Source organism: Leopardus geoffroyi, chromosome A3, assembly GCF_018350155.1.
Source record: "Leopardus geoffroyi isolate Oge1 chromosome A3, O.geoffroyi_Oge1_pat1.0, whole genome shotgun sequence".
In the NCBI taxonomy this organism is placed as follows: domain Eukaryota; kingdom Metazoa; phylum Chordata; class Mammalia; order Carnivora; family Felidae; genus Leopardus; species Leopardus geoffroyi.
In genome coordinates this window covers 2,485,174-2,503,642 of record NC_059336.1, presented here as the reverse complement: position 1 = coordinate 2,503,642, position 18,469 = coordinate 2,485,174, and the positions used below count along the sequence as shown (strand labels likewise).

Sequence of the window (18,469 nt, the reverse complement as noted above, 5' to 3'; positions counted from 1 at the left end):
ATGTGTGTGTGTGTGTTTCGTTGACTCTTTTTAGAAAACATACACTAGAATCATCTAAAACTTTTCTTCCTGTTTTCTATCACCCACTGACACCATCCTTATAGAAAATTTGACCACTGTAAAACTCTTCCTTTTTATTTAAGGATATGTGTACATATAAGAAAGCCGCGTATGAGCTCAACTTTCATGACAGCCAGACATGTACCCAGATTGTTGACATCAATGAGATGTGTGTATAGGAAGACGTCCACACTCAGACAGGGTATTTGGTGACACAAGGGTCCTACCCCATTGGAAACTGGATCGGGTTGTTTTACCTTGTCCACTGCCCAGCAAATGACTGCTTAATTGCAGAGACAAATAAATATTGGTGCAAAAGTGCATAGCACACCTTCAACAAATGGTGTTGGGAAGACTGGATGTCCATGTGCCAAAGAGTAAAGTTGAGCCCCTACCTCACACCATATACAATGATTGACTCAAAAATGAATCAAAGATCTAAATAAAAGAGCTAAAACTCATAAATCTCTTTGAAGAAAACATAGGGATAAATCTTAAAACCCTAGGATTTAGCACTGGTATCTTTACTATGACACCAAAAATGAGCAACAAAGGAAAAAATAGATAAATTGGATTTAATCAAAATTAATAATTTTGTGTATCGAAGGACAGTATCAAGGATGTGAAATGGCAGCCCACAGAATGAGGGAAAATATTTGTAAATCGTCTATCTGATATGAGTCTTCTACCTAGAATAGACAAAGAGCTCCTACAATGTAACAACAACAACCCAAACAACCCAATCAGAGAATGCACAAGGGACTTGAATAGACACGTATGTGTAGAAGACGTGAAAGGTACTCGGAATCATTGGTCTTGAGGCAAATGCAAATCAAAACACAATGAGAGGCCACTTCACACCCACTGGGATGGCTATAATTTTTAAAAATTGGAAAATAACAAGTGTTGACAAGGATATTAGGAAATCAGAACCTTTGTGCATTGCTGCTGGGAATGGAAAGTGGTTCGGTCAGTGTGGAAAACAGTTTGGTGGTTCCTAAAAGAAGTTACGTACACAATTACCGTATGATCCAGAAATGCCGCTCCTAGATACATACCCCAAAGAATTGAAAACAAGGACTCAAATACATGAACAGGCCTAATCATAACAGCGCTGTTCATGGTAGTCAAAAAGTAGAAACAACCCAAACGTCCCCAACAGATGGATGGAGGAGATATATATATATATATATATATATATATATATATATGTGTGTGTGTGTGTGTGTATGTATGTATATGATGGACTATTACTTGGTCGTGAAAAAGAAGGAGGTTTTGATATGGACGAACCTCAAACACACCACATGCTAAATGAGACAAGTTGGACGCCAAAGACCACATATCGCATGATTCCATTTATACAGAATGCCCCAAACAGGCAAATCCATAGGAAAGAAAACAGACTGGTGGTTGGTGGGAAGCTGAGGGGGGGGGGTGGGGACAGACAGAAGCTCTTTGTTGGATATGAAGCCTCCTTTTGGGTGATGAAAATGTTCTAGACCAGGATGGAGGTTGTGGTGGTTGCACAGCACGAAAAATGTACTAAATGCCACAGAATTATTTATTCACTTAAAAAACGGGTAATTTTATGTGCATTTTGCCTGAATTTTTAAAAAAGTACATAGCCCATTAGGGGCGCCTGGGGGGCTCAGTCGGTTGAGCATCCGGCTTCAGCTCAGGTCATGATCTCAAGGTTCGTTGAGTTCAAGCCCCGCGTCAGGCTCTGTGCTGACATCTCAGAGCCTGGAGCCTGCTTCGGATTCTGTCTCCCTCTCTCTCTGCCCCTCCCCCACTCACACTCTGTGTCTCTCTCTCTTTCTCTCTTTCTCTCTCAAAAATAAGCAAACAGCAGGGCGCCTGGGTGGCTGTCAGTTGAGCGTCAGACTTTGGCTCAGGTCATGATCTCACACCTCGTGAATTTGAGCCTGGGGTCAGGCTCTGTGCTGACGGCTCGGAGCCTGGAGCCTGCTTCTGATTATGTGTCTCCCTCTCTCTGTGCCCCTCCCCCGCTTGTGCTCTGTCTCTGTCTCAAAAATAAATAAAACATTAAAAAAAATGTTTTTTTAAAGTACATAGTCCATTAAACAAGTGGCAAATTGTACAAGGAAGAATGACCCCCCAAATCACGTTAAATTTACCTATAATTTTGCATTCTTTGTTAATTTTCAAACGTGTGTCTTAAAATAAGAAAATTATAGAACGAACAGGGAGAAGTCCTGTGGGAATCGGTGAGCACTGACTGAGCACAGACACCGGTGGTCCTCCCCGGGCCACCTCCTCGAGAGCCGGATCTGCTTCTCCCCGAGGCCACAGTCGTTCACCTGGAAAGGAGGGAGAGGCAGTGTCAGCGCCTCCACGGGCTTGGCCGCCTCCCCCTGCAGCTCTACCAGGCAGCACCCTCCATACTCCCATCACGTCCACAGATGCGCCCCAATCCACCCCACCTGGGGCGTCCTTTACGGGGACTTGGCACAAAGCTAGGAAAACTCCCGGTTCTCCTGGGAGCACAGCTGGTTCCAGACAGTTCCAAAATGCTGTGGCCTTGAGTGGGCGTTACCACTGCCATCCACGTGCTTCCTAAGTCCATCACCTTCCACTCTGGCCGGTCCGTGTCCAATCAACAACTATGTGGAGCACCACTCGTGTGAGGGCATCTGCTGTCCTCTGGGAACCGTCCCGTGAGCCCCGGGGTCAAGAAGCACCCATTTCGGGAAGAAGAAAATTAAATCAATAAGAGAATCGCAGGTGGCAGAGATATTCTGCGGAGATAAGGAGGGAGCTTCACATGGTCCCGCAGGCTCTGCTAGAGAGGGCTGGGTGACAGCTGCTCCCAGGACAGGAGGGGCCGAGGGGCTGGGGAGCCGAGGGCGGCTGGAAACAGGAGGCAGGGCTGGGTCCCCCAGGGCATCAGAGATCACAGGGAGTCTCCCAGATTTCAGTTCAGGAGCAATGGGTTTAAACATCTAAAATATTCTAAACAAAGGAGAGATGGGGCCCAACGGATACTCAAAGGAAAAATGTATAGGTATTTAATGTCACCAATAACCAATTAGATTTAAATGACAATGAGATCCTCTCCGTTTCCTTGCCTGACACATTAGCAAATATCCAATAATCGATCATATCGGTTTAGGAGGAAACAAGAGAAATGGATATTTTCTGACACTAGTATCAGGAATGTAAATTGGTGAAGATTTCTCGAGGGAATTTGTCAACGTGGCTGTAAATACTTAAAACCAGTTAGAACTTCTGAAGCTCTTCTGGGAATTTATTCACGAGAAATGATCAGAGTCACACAAAAATTTGTTTCTAAGGAAATCCATCACAGCACTACCTATAGTTGCAAAATACTTTAAATAATTTAAATATTAAAATTTAGTTAAGTGCGGTGCATTGATATGATAGAATAGCATCCAGCCATTTAAAAACGCAATTTCAGAGAGCATTTCCTAATAGGACGAGACTTTGATGAATGAGCCACAGGCTACGAAGTATAACAGCAGTATGTATTATGTATAATACCAATGCTGCGGAAAAAAAAAAGAAAGAAAAGAAAAAAGGTAAAGAAATTATGACTCCGTATCAATTCCCCAAAGCACGGTTATGATCGGGGAGCACAGCCCAGCCTTTCCCTGAGGTGCCCGGTTGAACAGGTGGGACCGTCCCCCACAAAAGGAGCAGAAACCTGCACAAAAGCAACAGGGCTGAGAGGGGAGAACTCGGTGCGTGGACGGGGAGGGCGGTTTGCCCACCCTGGGGTGTCCCGGGGCCTGGCTGCCTGCACCTGCCCGCTCGGCGTGGGGCTGTCTGCTTCTTGAGCGACTCAGCCTGGGTATTTAGCTAGAGCTGCCAGAACAGAATCTACCTTCTTTTTTAAGCAAATATTTTTTTTTAATGTTTATTTATTTTTGAGAGAGAGAGACAGAGAGAGACAGAGCACAAGCGGGGCAGGGACAGAGAGAGGGAGGCACAGAATTGGAAGCAGGCTCCAGGCTCTGAGCTGTCAGCACCGAACCCGACGTGGAGCTTGAACTCACAGACCGTGAGATCATGACCTGAGCCGAAGTCAGACGCTCAACCGACTGATCCACCCAGGCGCCCCAGAAAACATTTTTTTTTAACCAAAAGCACATCAGTGCATAAAAAGACAAAGGAGATGACGGTGAGCACCTGAGGACCCAGGCTCCCCAGGTGGCTCCCGCCGTGGCTCCACCCCACACCACGTGGCCCGTCATGATGTCTCGCTCGCCAGGCATCCGCTGGCCTCACTAATAGTTCAAGGAAACGCTAAAGTGTTGGCACATAAAGAAAACTTCTTCGACAACGTCACCTCCAGAGTACATCAGCCACCACAGGGTAAGTGCATTTCCCCACGTGGCCTGTGTGACAAGTTCAAGGGGATCTCACGGACACAGCTCTTCGCCGTGGAAAGTTACTGTCTCTAGAACAGGAGGCCACCAGTGCCCGCATCTCTGCGGCCCGTGGATTGTGGTTCTTCCTTATTAAGTGTGTGCATGCGTGTGCACATGTGTGTGTGTGTGTGTGTTACCTACATTTTAAGAATCCTCTATCATGATGAACAAGGCCAGTCTTCCCAAGTGCCTTTTCTGAGAAGGTTCCAGGAGGTCCTGGGCTGTGGCATCCTCTCCTGGGGAGGGAACCTGGGGTTGCCAAGATCCCACAGCCTTGGTCAGTGGCCCCGGGGGTCACATCCCCCCTCTGTGGGTGGGGTCCTTTGTGATTCTAAGCTGCCAGCCTAGAGCCTGCTGCACTCTTAATCCTCAGCACCTATAGAGGGGGACAGCCTCCCTCGCAGGATGGAGACCCACAGACCCCAAGACTGGAAATGCTTCTTGGGGCTTGCACCCCATCCTACTGCACTGGGAGCATCTCAGAGCACAATCCCTCGCATGTGCCAGAACTGGGCTCGGCCAGGCCGCGGTGGTGATGGTGAGCACACCGGGGCCACGGGTCCTGGGCACTCACTAGATGCCAGGTGGTCTGGCTGCGTCCGGAAGACCCGGAGAGCAGGGGGTGTGCTGGGGGCAATCAGGTCACACACATCTTCGAACGGATGATTACGTGAGCTGATGGGGACGTGGTGGGGCAGATCCTTGAGCAGACGGGGTGATGGAGGTGAGGACGTTCCGCAAGGAACAGACGTGTGTGCCTGTCAGGGCTCAGCGGTCGGGGTGCACAGTGTGGCCAGAGGGGGAAACCCCGAGATGTCCCGCGGCTGGAGGAGTGCTGAGCTCTGATCCTGTGGCCACGTGTTTCTCGGGTTAAAGCTCTTGGACTCTCTTCCAAAGGTGGTGGGAATCCAACACCAGCTGCCGTGATCAGATTTAACACTTAGAAACTTCACCCTCTAGGCTGGGGTGGGGACAGCTGGCAGTTTTCTCGAGGCTTCTATAAAAATTAATGTGTCAAATCAGTTTCTCCATCTTTAAAAATGATGTTAAAAATAACTCAGTTGGGGTTTGGGGAGCATATAAAATAACTATCCTAAGATCTATCGTTGATAGTTTGCTTAGGCATGATGCCAAATGCTTCATCTACAAAGTCTCATTTAATTTAATCTTCAAAACAACCTGCAAGATAGATGTGATTGCCTGCCTTTCGCGAGAATACTAAGTATCAGAGTTTGAACATTTGCCTCACGCCATCCAGCTATTTGGGCAGAGCAGGGTTTTGAACCCAGGATTGTTGAGCCGGGAATACCGACCAGCCTCTTAAGCTCCTGAGAGATACATGCAGACGGCGACTTCGGAGCACAAGGGCGTCCCTGCACGTTTCACAGATGACGGGCCGGGACTCAGAAATTCAGCAATTTTCCCAGCCCTGGAGAGCAGCTCATGGTGCCAGACCTGCATGAATCGGGAGTTGAGACGCAGGTGATTCTGACAGCGTTGTCTCCTCTGACATCCCAGGTCCCACGAGCTTCTTCGAAACCATGCTCACGGGTGGGCAAGACCAGAAGTGACCGGAGGAGGGCAGGACATTCTTAATATGAACGAAAGGCACTTCTCTGGTCACAGAGCTCCATCAGAGAGGCCCTGTCCCGAATCCGAGGCTGGTGAGCCAGCGGCCGGGTCGGGCAGAGTGGGCCTCTGGGCTGTGGGGAGGCGGCCGGCAGGGACAGGTCACCAGCTCTGGCAGCTGAGCACATCCTCACGTCCCACAACCACCCTGCTCCACTCCCCTCTCCACCCCCGCAGCTGCTGAAGGCTGCCGGTCCTCAGCGACCCCAGTGATGCTGGAGGTGGCCACACCCTGTGCCTCCTTCAAGTGCACGCATGAACAAGAGGCCCCCCTGGCTCTGAGAAGTGAGTCTTGCCAGACAGCGTCCCTTCCGACAGCCTCCTTGTCCTTACTATTAGGCTATTTCCTGCAATTGCGGCTAACATCTGTATTTCCAGAAAAGCCGAAGAAATTTACTTGGGAGATGAGCCCACACCCATTGATAGAAAGCAGAAACGAGACGGCTAATGGAACCCCCTATGTCGGGGGCTCTGGCACGTCCCACAGGCCAGGGGACGGAACCCCAACCTTTGCAGCCAGATCCCCCTGAGGCTGGCTATTCATACTCCCCTCTCTTGGGGAGCGCCTGTCCTCATTAGAAAGAGGGAGAACACGATTGTTTCCTGCCTTCCCCCGGAAGCTGTCACTGGGGTGACTGCAGACAGCACCGTGTGCCACAGCTGGGCTGTCCAGAGTCACAGGATGCTTTCCCACTATCGTGCTAAACATTGAAGTGGCCGTAACTGCTCGGTACCTCCTCGGCCCTCTGCCACCAAGAACCGCAAACAAGAAATTATAAATTCAAACCAGCCGCGGGGGAGGGGCACTGTACATATTGTACATTTTTACTTTTATGACTCAGCCCAATTTCAGGAAAACATAAAAAAGTGTGGATCTTTGAATCAATCCTAAGGAATGTACCGGAAAGAGCATCACTTCAACATGTTTCATTAACACGTTGGAGAGATCCTTAAATAATCCCAAAGCTGCTTCTTGAGTTTTACCTTAATTTGGCTGCAGAGACTTTGTGAGGTGGGAGGAGTAGATGAGAACCACGGAGGGGACAGCGCACATCCAGACGTGGGTCAGCCAGTGCACAGACTGTGGGGCCAGAGTTGGAGCCTGAGCCCCGACCCGCAAAGCCACGCTTCCCTCTGGCTGTTCGTCTGTTTCTCTCTCCCAGACCACCACACCCCAGCGACAAGCAAATCCATGTCAAGGGCAGTGGAGAACATCATCTTGTTGTTGTGCATGTTATGTTTGTATGTTTCCCTATGCCTGGCTGTGTGACTTATTTCGACTTTGTCTGTTTCTCTTAGGATCCCATCCTAGGAGCTACAATTGGTGTCAGTGTCATAGTATTGGGTCTGTAGCAAGTTTGTTCACCCCACAAATGTCCGTCAGTTGCTGTATTTCAAGGTGCTGTGCTAGCATGTGGGGGTGGGGGATGCAAGGATGTAAATTAGCCTTGGCCCAGCAGGAACTTCAGCCCGGTGGGGGAGGACCAGATACTCAGGGAAATAGGTCTTGACGGGGGTAGATGGCATACAAGTGAGTGGTTCACAGAGAACTGCCCTGGGGCAGGGCCTTGGAGAAGGGGCAACCAGTGTGGACAAGACAGGGCAGGGACGTCTTCCGTGAAGGGGAACAGCCCGGGCCTGTTATAAAGGACGCAGACAGAGAGAAAGATCAGTGTCTCCGGGAAGAGGAACATGACGGGAAAGGCTCGGAGACGAAAATGAGGCTGATCTCTTCTGGGCAGACGCTGCTGGGATGCTTGATGATCCAGAGGATGAATACAGAAGCTGATTCTCGCTGGCTTGGGCTGCGTTGGGTTTTGAAGTTTCCATCCCACAGTAGGTGTTAGGACTTCATCCTGCAGCCAGGGAAGCTCTGTGGGCGGATGTTAGGGGAGGGAAGTGATGTGAAGGCTGAGAATCTGGCATTGCCTGGGGAGGGTGGAGTGGAGCTCTCCAGGGTGCTGATGGGAAGCCTGCCCCGGGAGCCAGGGAGCTGGGCGGGTGGCCAGCAGGTGGAGGGAGAGAAGGCTTGGGGGGGGGGGGGGCACAAAGAGAGGTGCACCGGCTGGGCTCCTGAATGGAAGCAGATAAGGACGCCAAGAGAAGACAGACTTGGTCAGAGACAGGTCAGTTCTTGAATTCACTTCTCACCAGCTGAGTGACCTCAGTTTCCCCGCCGATAACCTGGAGACACTCGAAGTGGGTGAATACACTGCAGGGGACCACTGCATACAAGACCTCATCTTTGTACAAGGTGCCCAGTAAAGGCCAGCATCACTGAGGGTACACCTCCCAATACCCCCAGGCAGGTGTCAAGGAAGGGGACTTATCTCCCAGAACCTACACCACCACTGACAACTCTAGGTGGTTGGTAGAGCCCTAGAAAATAGTGGAAACATTCCATAACATCAGATTTAAAAGTTACACCTAAAAGACCAGACTGGTAGGTATAAGGGGTGAGGAGTTGTGTAAAGTCATGTAAAGCCGTCAAAACGAGAACGGAAGGCACAGTGATTCTCAGAAGGTAACACAGTGTAGCAAGAAAGGAAGATGTGTGAGATTGACCACGCCCATGGGACATCCCACTGGAATGGCCAGGGGGACGCCCAGCCTATCACTGGCCAGCCTGGGCCGCGGTCACCTCAGGAAGGCCAGTTGTCTTTTATCAGAGGATCACGTGCTGAGACCCCAGACCCCAGATCCCCCCAGGATGGCCCTTCTACCCCCCCCAGGGGGCAGGTGGGGCCACAACCCCAGGCAGGGGACAGAAAGAGGAAAATGAACCACATCCTGGAGGTGACACTCTGAGCTAGGGGTAGAGACTAATGCCCTCATAGGTTTCAGGAGGGTCTTAATCCGCATTTTGTTTAATTTTTCTAAGTGTGCGAAACGTTTAGGTGAATCCAAATAATTGGGTGATGGGAGGACCTGGCTGGTAATCTCTCAGCTTAATGAATGAAGAACTAATGGGAGCTGTCCTGTGCCCTGTGGCCCCCCTGAGACATTTAAACTCCTGGTAAATGACCACGTCACTCGCTCCAGGGCTCACCCACCCATCTTTGTCTCAAAGGGCACAGGGTTCTCCCTCCCTGTTTCTCCCAGGAGCTGCCACTGGCTTTTAGGGAACCCAGTGCCACAGCCTTGGGGGGGAGGGCGGGGACATCATGCGGCAGGAGTCACTGACATCTCTCTCCGTGGCACACGGGCTGGTTTCTGGTCCCTTCTTCCACGCACACCCAGGAGAGCATGGCTCTGGCTCCTCCTCTGGCCATCGGCCTCTACTGGTCGCCCTCCTCCACCGAAGTCTGCAGCTGAGAGGAATTCAGGTGCCTGGCCCGCATCCTGCCTCCCTTAACACGCCCTGCTGGCTAACAGCAACTCGATGGGACCCTGTTGCCTCCCAGAGCTCCGGGTGGGAAGGAGGAGACCGCCCTTCTGTCTCCATCCCCAAGCTACTGGAGCATTCCACCGGGGCTCAACAGCAGGCAGAGCGCAGGACCACTCTCGAGGGGGGCCATCCAGCGTCATATAGCTTCCCTCTTAGACTCTCTCCCACCTCCAAGCATGGGGAGGGCTTGTCTAGTCTGGGCAGTTGGGGAAAAGCAGTTCCACCCAACTGGTGATGCGTTTCTCTGTGCCTATTTGTCAGGCCGGAGTGTCTATTCTTGGATTCAAGATGGCTTTTCCAGCAGCCTGTGAGCTCTGTCGTGGGTTTCCAAGGTCTGCCCTGAAGCTCAACCATCCGGTTTCCACCCTTCCTTGTTCTCCACGTTACTGCTGTAAAGGCTGATCCAGGGGCGCCTGAGCAACTCAGTTAAGTGCCTGACTCTTGATTTCGGGTCTGGTCATGGTCTCTTGGTTCGTGGGATTGATCCCCATATCGGGCTCTGGGCTGACATCATGGGGCGTGCTTGGGATTCTCTCCCTCCCTCTCTCTGCCCCTCCCCTGCTGGCTCGCTCTCTCAAAATAAATAAATAAACATTAAAAAAAAAAAAAAAGAGCCAATCCTGAGGCCACTGAACAAGAGTAGGGACAGACCAGGAAAAAGCACGCTTGTTAGCTTCTCCTACCAGCACGGCGTGAACACAGACGCCATTTCCGGGCTGGTCTGTGGCCTTGGGCAGGTGTGGATCCTGCTGGGCTGGCCACAAGTGGAAGCATCATCTCTACAGACGAGAGCAGTGCCTTCCAAACCATTGTCCAAAGACAAAAAGTGAAGTGTCCACCCTGCAATCACCCCGGGACTGTTTTTAACAATAATATCCAGGCCTGTCTCCCAGAAAAGGTGACAGTGGGGCAGGAGGAGATGGAACTTCTAATGCTGGACAAGAGATTCTAGGGTTCAACAGGGTCGAGAAGCTGTCAGAGGAAGTTTAACTTTCCAAAAAGTAGCCCTCTTAGCTTTTAGAGAAAACCACAATTTCTGCAGTTTTTGCAAATAATACTGCCAGTGTAGGGAGAAGTATCTAATGACATTGTAGACACGAAAATGTTTTGACTTTTGGTAATTAAGTTGAAAGTTCTAGAGCATTTTGCCAGAGATGAATGTAACGTTCATTTCCACATCGGGCAGTTTCCTGTGGAGACGAACAGGTTAATCCTGTTCTTGTACTTGACTTTGTGGTTGATAGGATTTTAAAATCTGCGACGCAAGTGACCACAAAATGTAAACATACACAAAAGTAGGAAGCGTGGAAAGTAGACATGAACAAAGAGAAGAAAATCAGGTCACTCAGGGGCACCTGGGGGCTCAGCAGGTGAGTGTCCGACTCTTGATTTCAGCTCAGGTCACAATCCCAGGGTCGTGGTGAGTGTGGAGCCTACTTGGGATTCTCTCTCTCTCCCTCTCTCTCTGCCCCTCCCTTGTGCTCTCCCCCCCCCCTTCTCTGCCTCTCTTGCCCACACAGGCGCCCTCTTTCTCACTCTCTCTCTCTCTCTCAAAGGAAAAAGAAAATTAAGTCACTGGTAATCTCTCAGCCAGCATAACCACGTTCAGATTCCAACGTTTCCAATTCCAATGTTGTGTCTCTGTTAATACTTACGTGCACACACTCAGAGTCGCACACTCACACAATTTATGCCCCACGCCCATGAAGGGGACCGTTGTGAGCACCATAACCGGGAAACCGACCGGCTCGTCACGATGCTTGGTCACAAAAAGCTAACCTTAGCAGGAAAGGCATTGTGGATGACGGGATCCTTGCCCCCGAGGATGCCCCCGTTCTAATGCCCATAACCTACGAGTGTGTCACTTTACACGGCAAATGGACAGGATCACGTTAGGGATATTCAGATGGGAGATGATCTGCGATATCATCACAAAGGTCCTATAGGAGGGAGGCAGGAGGCCAGAGGCAACAAGAGAGGCAGGGGTCGGGCCAAGGAATGCACATGGGCCTTGAAGCTGGAAAGGCCAGGAGATTAGACCCCCCCCCCCCCCACCACGCCCCAGGATGTCCCAAAGAAACCAGGCCTGCAAACACCTTGGCTTTAGCCCATGAAACCCATTTTGGACTTCTGACCCCCAGAACTCTGCGATAATATGTTTATGTTACATTAAGGCGCTAGGTTGTGATGGTTTGTTACAGCAAGACAGAAAACTAACACGGGCGTCTCCCAAAAGTCGCCTGGCGCTCTGCAGAACGAGCCTCTGCGCAGACAAGGCCTGGCCACACAAGTGCCCCAAACCCAGCGCCAGAACTGGTGCCCCAGGACCCTCACTCCAGGGGCTTCTGTCCCTCCTGGCAGCTGCCCCAGACCCCCTGTAACAGACCCCGTGCCATCACTGTCTCTGCCTGGAGTCCACTCTCCCTGGCTTTCCCCCCACGCGGGGCTGGCTCGCTCAGCCAGGATGGGGAAGGAGCCTCTCGCCTCTCCGCACCCCTGCCGTTCCCCTGCTCAGGATTGCATGTAAGGTCCTCCACCGGGGTAATGGACCAGACAGCAGTTGAAAGAGCTAGGTTTCTCTACAATGTAAATTTCCCTAACTTCCTCCAGCAGATGCAACATTTAGGTCATTTCTATTTTCTCTGTTGTTGCTGTTATTTTAGTCAACACTGCAATGAACATCTGTCTCGCTACATCGTTAAATTGTTGGGCACATCTGTGATTGTTTCTTTAAGATAAAATTCTCAGTGTCTGGACCCACGGTGTTACAAAAACCCAAGTGTTCTTTTGTTCTGTGTCGCTCACCTTGCGTCGTTAACCGGGACACGGCCCCCAGCGTTCCTGTAGCCAACATACGTGCCCGTGAAGAGTGCACATTTATAATTCTATGAGCAGCAGTAAAAGTTTTTTAAAAAATGTTGATTTGTTAAACATAGTGTTTCTCACGGCTACATGCCGGCCCCTGTGTTCTGTCTTCATTTTGGAGACCCAGAGTACGGGAAACTGAAACAGCAATTTCACACCCAGTGTCAGTATCAAGAAAGGTTATTATTTCAACGATAAAAACTAAATGTTCAAACATTTCGTATGTGCAACAAATGTACTTGCCTGTGCTTTAATGGGTCTTGGAGTTTGTATTGCAAACACGTGGTCAAGGTATAATTTGTCACATTTTGTGTGTGCTTTCTGTTGTGGACATTACAGTCTGAAGGCTATCCTGTACACACACACACACACACACACACACACACACGCACGCACGTATATATGAACGGATTAAAGCTTCGAGTGGACGCGTTCCCGGCTAAGACATTTCACATCAATAAAGCAACGTGGGTCAGATAAAAGTCCTGTGCCCACCTTACAGATGTTGGAAGTGACCACGTGTTCATGCCATTTCTTGGCCACAGAAATATTCTTTTCCGTGATCCATTGATACAGTCTGGTTGCTCATAGACAGCACCTCCTTCCTTTCTGCACGACTTTTCAACTCTTACCCAGGCGAGGTTTCTGGTTAATAAGAAGGTAAGGAACGATACGGCTAATACATGGGGACCTCTAAGGGGGAGTGGGGGTTGTAATCGATTAAAAAACTCGACCTGAATTAGTATTAGATTTTTCCTTATGTTTAATTAAGTCTAATTAAACAACGCCGACATCTTCTTGGCACCTGTGGTGTGATTATGTTAAATATTTAATGCTTGTGAAGGATTAGGCTGCTCTTCTAATCTATAGCTAACAATCTGTTCCCTCTCTGGAGTATTTTTTATTTAGTTCTGCTTTTGTATAATGAGTTACATTTCAAAGGAAATTGTGGAACACTGCGGCACGGCCGAGCCGCATCGGAGCCCGGCAAATGGGAGATCGAGGCACCACGCCAGTGACTTCCCTCCCAGCCCCAGGCTTGGCTGGACCACAGCAGAGCTTCCCCACCAGACGGGACAACATGAAGGGCACCAAGGAGGCTTCTGGAAAAGACTTTCAGCCCCTGCCACCCAGGATTAAGGACTTGGAACGCAGGATGCCAAGTTCACCATGAAAACACCCTGGATGCTCTGAGCAGTTCTTGGCTACATCTCCCCACCCCCACCCCCTGGTTCCCAAAGGGCTGTCAGCTCTACGGTGAAAAACAGATTTGTATGTTTTTGCCTCTCCTCGCCCCCCAGCCCGCACAACACACACGTCCACCCTCCTAAACTAAGTGGCTAAACTAAGTGGCTAAACTAAGCCACTCTGGAGAGCCGGCCGAGCACCGATTTCAAAGACCTCATTTCAAAGAAAAGGCCATGGTTATTTTTGGAAGCAAAACCTGTAAATGCTGAGTCAGGGTGTTTATAGAATGTCATGCGGTCCCTCATTATACATCTTGGCCTGAAACGCTTCTCGTAGAAGTTCAGTGTTGTTTTCATACGCGATAATTGGTCCAGAGACTCTTGAAACTTGAAGCTTCGTTGCATTTCCCTAATGATTCCTGATATTTTCAACATATTTAGGAACAAACGACAGATTTATGTAATTAGCTTTCAATTGGCCGAATCTGTGCCATCAATTTCTCGGGCTGTTTAAAGATTCTCCCTCCTCAGCAACAGAGCACGGCATCCAGTGGGTCCTTCCCACTCACAAGGTGGAAAGAAGACCCAGGAACCCCATTTGTTAGAGCGAGTGAGCTTTAAAACATTAAATCAGCACCGAGGATACAGGCTCTGGTGGTGGACGAGTTACATTCAACATTTGGGGGCAGAGATGACAATCGGCTCCACTCCTCGCTGCTCAAGCTCCGAGCCTCGTGAAAGAGACCCAGAGACAGATGCCCCTCGTGACCTGCAGCCCCCACCCCAACATCCCTCCTCAGGCAGGAGGGAGGGGAGGATGCCTCCGGAAGCCAGGCACATGCTCCGGAAGCAAGCCTTGTCTGGGGACCAAGAGACGCTCACGACACGTGGCCGCCCTGCAGGGGCTGTTGGGTCTGCAGGTCAGTCCGCGGAGTTGTTTCCTGCCCACTTGGCGCTCAGCTCCGGAGTGATTCTGAGCGTACCTGCTTGGAGAACCTCCACCCTCACAAAGACGCCACCCACCTGAAAGCCCGGCGGCACCCTGCGCGGCGGTGACAGGAACTCGCAGACCGCTCCGTGCCACCTGTTGAGAAGGCTGGATCATGTATATTCAGGAGCGTAACTGGATTTTCAAAAGTAACGTTACTCTTATGTAAAATTAATAGGGTGTTCATTATAAAATCCACGCGGCATCTTATTAACGTTTCTTGTCACTGGCAGCAGAAGGTGGAGGTTCCTTAAGCTGGGCTTCTGTTGCCCTCTAGTGAAAGAGGTCAGCATTATGCATGCAAAATTATTGTCATCACTGCATAATTAATGTTTACCGGGCTAGGGAACGGAGAATCGAGCCCCGGCCTGTCCTGGAGCGCTAAGCGCGTGCGTGTATATACTTGTGTGTGTGCACGCGTGTGCGTGCGTGCATTTCCCCGTCCCCCCCCCACCACCTCCCACCCCCCACTTGACTGCGTGAGCATATGGAAGCCATTTCTTTTTTCCTGCCACTTTTATTCTTTGGCATGGAAGTTTAGTTTTATATGGCTATCAACAGGCAAAGATCCAAGCAGAAAGAATAAATCAACAGAGCTGATCTGAGACACAGAGCTTTAATGCATAAGTATATATTTAATGTGTCTGCTGAAAGAATGTCTAATTACCCTGTCATTGAACAAAGCACATGTTCAACTGTCATAAATTATGCCAGCCTTTACTTCTGCACAACATATTGAGATTTAGGAAAGCTGCGGCAAAACCACCAGGCCACCTACCCGACAGAACGAGCCGGCACGCAGACCGTCACGGACGGAGCCGCGAGGGGAAGGGGCGGCGTCCCAAACGCTCATCTTAAACCCAGGCTTCCGCACCTGGCAAGAAGCAAGCCCTTCTCTGAGGGGTGACGCCTTGGACGTCCGCTGCTCCTTTGTTGGTCTCTTAATTGTCACCATATCACGGTGTCTGTATCCTGCCATGCTGAACTCCGTTTTGCCGGAGGCTGGATTCCAACAGCCAAGGAGAACCCAGTGTACATTTCAGAAAAAGGAAGTGGGAGGCCACGGCAGCTCAGCCTCTTCTCCACGTGAGGCTGCATCCGAACAGGTCCTGAGTCCCCCAGAATTTCGGCCCCCAAAAGGTAACAGCACAAGACGATGACGTGCCCCTTTGAACTGCACAGGGTAGATTAATCTGGGGGATGGATGAAGTGGGAGGGTAATCGTGGGTTAGCAGAAAAGAAGCAAAGAGCAGCTCCCTGATGTATCTGGGCCATCGTGCGCAGGGAGGTGGCCAAGGAGGTAACGTGTGAGGAGTGCTCCAGAAACCAAGGATCCAGCGGCCACCCTGGAGTGGAGGCCGAACAGGTGCTTCCTGCTAGGGTTCATCCCACATGGATTCATTTCACGAAGTAGGTCGCCACGAATGCACATCTGCCTTCGTCACTCCCCTCTCCCCGCCACCCCCCGCTCTGCTTCCGCAAGTCCCGGCCCTGACGTTCTCTCCCGCTAGGTGCTGGCCATCACCTGTCCCTGGACGCTCCGAAAGCCCGAGAGGGAGCTCTGGCTGACAGTCCCAGGAGTCGGCATTTTTATTATGCAACAGCGGAGCAGAAACCACGCTGTGTTCTGTGATTTGTGCTGCACTCGGTCCCATGGACACAGAGCACTGGGTTTCTATTTATGTCAGCAAGAGACATAACAAACCAGGGAGAGGAAAATACAAATTCATCCTGTGCTGATATCTATTCTTTCCTGAGAGAATGCCCAGAGTGACAGTCTGTTTCCTCAATGGCGATTATATTTCTTATTTCTTTGATTACCACCCCTTGTAATAGTATTCTTTTATTTACCGACGTATAAGAGAAGGCTTTACCGTGATGTCTTCATCATGCGTAAAATACAGAGCCAGTAACATCAGTCCTTTTATTTGCTTTACCGAATTGTGATCTATAGACTAAAGGGCACATGAAAAATAGAGATAAAAAATCTATTTCTGATACCAGATTGGCTCTAAAATGTCAAAGTTTCCTTTATGGCTTCAGGAGATGTGTATCCTTATTTATCTTTCTTGGTCTGTTTTCAAAGGCTGCCGACTCAACGCTGCTGGACTGGGTGCCGTTCTCTCTCGTGTCGGATCAGGGCTCTTCCTTGCTGCTTCTCGGTATTTCCTCATGGCCTCCTGAGGCAGCTGAAAAAGAAAAGCCAAGGGACCCAGGCCAGCTGGAGAGGACAGGTCAGAGCCATGGGCTGGTCACGCAGCCAGCCGAGGGCCACGGGCACGCAGGTGAAGCTCGTCTTAGGAATTAGCGAGAACGTGACGGGCTTCCAAAGGGGCAGACTCACCAGCTGCTTCCTTGTGAAGGAACATTTACGGTGTAGGGTGACTGGCCAGGATGGAGCGACCCAAGCCGTGCCTCCTGCTGTGACACAGCTGGAAAAGCCACCCCCCTCCAAGGCTTGGGGGTGGTGTGGGCATCTGCCTCAGCAGCTACGGCACCGTGGACAAGTGGGCCACCTCTCGGGTCCTCAGATTCCATATCCTAACATGGAGCTGATGATAATTACATCTCAGAAGTGGAACTCAGGACCCGATGGATTTCACCCGTGTTTACACCCGCCCAGAACACTGCAGGTGCGTCATTGACGTGTACCTGGTCCTCCACTCTGCACCTGTTCTAGGCCCTGACTTTGGAGCTGTGACGTCAGACCGGTGGTCCCAAGCTTTTGAACCTCAGGTTCTCCCTGCCAGACATTTCTGGGAGCATTGAGGAGCAGGGCTGGGGCGCCCTCGCCCGCGGTGACACATCGTGAGTCGTCGGCAGCCTGTGGACGTGATGAGCCTCTGTGGTGCAGGCGGTGTGGGATTTCACGACCCACCGCTGAGCAGGCACTGGCGCCCTGACCTTTCTTGTAAAATCTTTACTTTTGCGCACAAGGCACTCACTCCGGTTGGCCTCTCCAGCCAATCTCGTGATAATTGCTGACAGAGTGAGTGTCCTGGAGCCCAAGCCTCACGTTCGACAAGGGGAGCGCAAGCCCGCGGCATTGGGGGGGAGGGGGGGGCTACGTGCATTGAGCAATAGCAGCATAACAAAGCTCACCACCCAGGTAAACACCATCACGGTGAGGACTGAGCTTGGGTGAGGCGCCCAACATTTTATCATAATCTGTGCCGCCGTGGCAGTCGCTTGCCTTGCAAAGCCACGCAGCCAAGAAATCTTAGCCTCCTGTTGGCAGTCGAGCGCGTAGGCATAGAGCCCTGGCCCCTCACCGCTGCCAGAGAGAAGGGATAACGTCCAGCACTCTTCCCCAGAAGGATGTCACACAGACTCCAGTCCCTAGCAACCGGTCTGCTGGTGGAACAGCTAGACGGGATTCCAGCGTCGAAGGATCACGACAAACCACCCTGGGCATTTTTCTCTCTGTGAGTAATATTCATAGGATCGCATTTACATTTTCTGTGTAATAAATCAAAAGCAAGATACCCCCATTTCTAATTTATCTTGTGGACTGCTCTAGGGATATCTTGCCGCTGAGACTATTGCTAATATTTCTTTAAAAATCCTGAGATACACGGGTTCTGAATGTTGAATGTGGCAGTCTCGTTCGTGCCCGAAAACTTTATTCCGGGAGGGGTGTTTTCTTCACTTTTCGGTTTCTAAAGAAAGTAATACACAAATAACGTCAAGCAAGCATGAACTGTCAACACTAAAATATTGACTTTGCTCCAACCCCGTCTTACAAAGGGAAAACATTAACAATTGAGATCATAAGCAGACCTATGTACCAAGCGTATGAATTATGAATCAAAAGACAAAAATGTGGTTTTTTCCTTTCTGCATAGACGCAGAACAGGATATTATAAGCCTAAGGGAAGATAGAAGTCAGTGCCCACGAAGCATTGTACCTGTGTATTCGGCAACAAGAATGTTCCCC

The 18,469-nt window shown here is 50.3% G+C and overlaps 1 long non-coding RNA gene across 1 annotated transcript; it reads left to right on the top strand.

Annotated features, from left to right (window-relative positions):
- Positions 1-12,805: 12,805 nt before the first annotated feature.
- Positions 12,806-18,017, top strand: LOC123579608. The gene is made up of 2 exons (XR_006702843.1): positions 12,806-13,017; positions 16,619-18,017. It is a non-coding gene; the product is annotated as an uncharacterized LOC123579608 (long non-coding RNA).
- Positions 18,018-18,469: the final 452 nt, after the last annotated feature.